The sequence below is a fragment of the Vombatus ursinus genome, unplaced genomic scaffold (genome assembly GCF_900497805.2).
Source record: "Vombatus ursinus unplaced genomic scaffold, bare-nosed wombat genome assembly UNPS02009573.1, whole genome shotgun sequence".
Classification (NCBI taxonomy): Eukaryota; Metazoa; Chordata; class Mammalia; order Diprotodontia; family Vombatidae; genus Vombatus; species Vombatus ursinus.
In genome coordinates, this window is record NW_020949351.1 from 7,422,817 (window position 1) to 7,426,003 (window position 3,187).

The 3,187-nt window shown below is 37.7% G+C and overlaps 1 pseudogene; it reads left to right on the forward strand.

The window, feature by feature from the left end:
* Window positions 1-2,094: 2,094 nt before the first annotated feature.
* Window positions 2,095-2,669, forward strand: LOC114035978 (annotated as a pseudogene).
* The last annotated feature ends 518 nt before the right edge of the window (window positions 2,670-3,187 follow it).

A 3,187-nucleotide genomic window follows, 5' to 3' on the forward strand; every position in this document is an offset into this window, starting at 1 on the left:
TGGCTGTTCCCTGCTACATGCAGGAGAGAGATTTTTCCTCCTCCAGAAAGAAACTCCAGAACTGGATCTCAAGGTAATATGGGTCATCTTATTTTTAAGATAGCTTGAGCAAATAAGTTGGTAACCTTTTCTATGCTTAATTATTCAAATGGATTTGTGATATTATCAGTTTGGGAGTTTCCCACAACTAACTCATCTATGTCTGTCAATCCCATTTGACTTTTTCTTATTCCAGTCTACTAGAAGGTCAACCAAGGGAGGTACATACAAAATATTGGAGACCTTTCTGGATCCCTTCTGATATTTAGATGGTAGCACCAAAATACTCTAATTGTCCATCTAACATCATTTGGTATTGCCATGTATTAGCTCTATTTCCTTTTCAAGTCATTCAATTCTTTGATGATGCAATGTACTCCTCTTTTTTTTTTAGTTTCTCATTGGTTAAGGGTTGTAGCATAGTGATATCTACCAAATGACTTTCAATTGCTCTCTGTGTGATACTCATCCTTAATTCTTCAGAGATATGTCTCACTGTCATCTAACAATGGCACTAACATGTTAAAGTTGAAAATACAGGCTTCTGTTTTTGTGTGAAGTTTGGGGTCCTGAAATAAATTTACAGTATCCTAAAAATAATCTAGCCATATTCCTCCTCCTTTTCAATTCTGAATCCAGACCACTGTAGATCTGCACTATTTGCCCCAGATATACATAACTTTTAACAAGCTCTATAGTTTCCATCCAAAGAAATATTGATATCTGGACAATAGACATTCTTCATCCATTTGAACTTTCCTGTGTGGATAGATAGGCCAAATTCCTTTGAGTATATAATGATTTCTTCGACCAGACTCAGTGATGTTCTAGGGCTTGATACAATAAGCAGCAAAATTCAAACAAGATCATATAGTAGACATCCATTCATATGGAAATCCTTTTTGACCTGGACTCTGCTGACTTTTCTCCATCATAATGACTGATAACTTTGGGAAGCATACACTTCTCTTTTTGATGCCTCATCTGATAATGATTATCAGAGGATCATTAGGAAGGTAATTTCTGTTGCTAGATTTTCCAAAGATTCCTGAAGGATCTTGATGTATAAATGAGACACATCAAGCTGTAAAACTTTCTTAGACTGTATTTTGTTTACATACCTTCATAAAATAACATCTAAAAAGATTAGATATGGCTACAACTAGTTATTATTTTATCTCTAGTGGTGGGGGGGAGGTGTTGGTATATGTGATATGGTGATACCATTGTTGATACAAAGAATAATCCCGTAGAAGGGAGCAGAGAAGGTGATGGTAGCAAGAGGACAAAAAGATGTCTAATCACAAGTTTAGTTTTCTGGGAAAGGAAGTTATTCATCCCATACAAAGAATTACCTATGTAACCCTAATGGGTTAGGGTAGATTAAGGCCCTGGGAGAGGGGTGCAGAAGTTACCTTGGATGTGGAGACAAGGTGAGGAGTGACATTATAACAATGAATGACTGGGATCTGAAGGTTAAGATTATTCTCTCTCTCTCTCTCTCTCTCTCTCTCTCTCTCTCTCTCTCTCTCTTTTTAGTTAGGCAATTGGGATTAAGTGACTTGCCCAGGGTCACACAGCTAGTAAGTGTCAAGTATCTTAGGTCAGATTTGAACTCAGGTCCTCCTGACTCCAAAGTCAGAATTGTAGCCACTGCACCACCTAGCTGCCCCAGGTTAAGATTATTTTGCAGTCATGCTGGGTATCACAGGATGATAGGAAACCATGAAGTGATGAGTTGGTAGTTTACATGATTCATAGGAATGTAGGCCTCTGGATTACTATAAGAAGGAAGCATTACTTCTTCAAGAGTTTGAATTCCATTGTCCCTATCCTAGTTATAGCTCTGCTTGAACTTTCCTTTATTGAGAGTACAAATAACTTTCTGATGCATTTAATGTTTTCTTTATTTCTGTCACCCTATAACTTTTTTTGTAGAGGCAGCTAGATGGCAAAATAGATAGAACACTGGTTTGGAGTCAGAAAGATCTCATCTGAACATCCAGCTTCTCTGCCTTTCCTTTTCTGTGCTATGGTTTCAAACATGAGTATGCTATGCTCATGCTTTAGAAAAAGCTTGACTTTAGTGTCCTTCAACTTTGAAAGAAGTTATAGCTTGATCCTCATGAGATCAATAAACTAACAATGCCAGTTCCCTTCAGAAGATCCAGAAGTTGTTTAAAGATAGGCTGATCATCCAGAAGTCTGTTGCTGTACATTCTCGTGTGCAATGGTGAAAAAACATTCTGGTTTTATGGAGGGGCAGGCACATGAACATTGGTAAGAGAAAAGACTCTGCCAATGCTTGTATGCCTGAAAAGGTGACCTGGATAAGGAAAATGAGGACTCCATACCATCTACTCTGAGGATATTTTGGATCCAGAAAGATTGACCACCAGATGTACCACAGCCTGTATTTGGAGATGAAGGAAAATTTATACAAGAATAAGCAGAACCTCATGGAGCAAATATATAGACTTAAGGCAGACAAGTCCTGGGAGCAGCTTCTGACTGACCAGGAGGCTCACTTGTCTAAGATTAAATAAATACAAAAGCATCAGGAAGAGTTTCTATAAGCTAAGAAAGAAGATATCAAGATTTTGTCCAAGGAGGAGGAGACCAAGACATGATTCTCCTCTATCTCCTCTGTATTTAGTATCTCTCTACATACAGAGGTTCCCAAAGTGGATGATAGTGCCCCCAGGGGTCTCTAGAATAATAGAGGGGGGCAGTCATAGCCTTGGGTGCAATTGGGGGGCACTGAAAAAAATAAGGGGGTGGTGGAAGCATAAGGAAAGAAGAGAAGAGAATTTTGAAAATCCATTCACATGTTTCATCTGTTGTGTAACAGAGTTAAAGTAGTAGTGATTACATTATTTTCCAAATACACAAAATGTAAGTTATAACCAATTAGTGGTCAAGTTTGCTGACAAGTCTTAAGAAAGTGTTGTGCATTGTTGGGAAGTCCAGCATGAATTGGCAGGAATATGCCCATGTAATGGCTTGTGCACGATATGATACTATATGGTTACATGACACAATATTGTGTCCCAAAATTTCAACGCAGGAAAAAAAAACATACAAATTTGTAGTGAATTATTAAATTTAAGATGTCATTAAAGTATTTCACATGTTTTTAAAATGATGA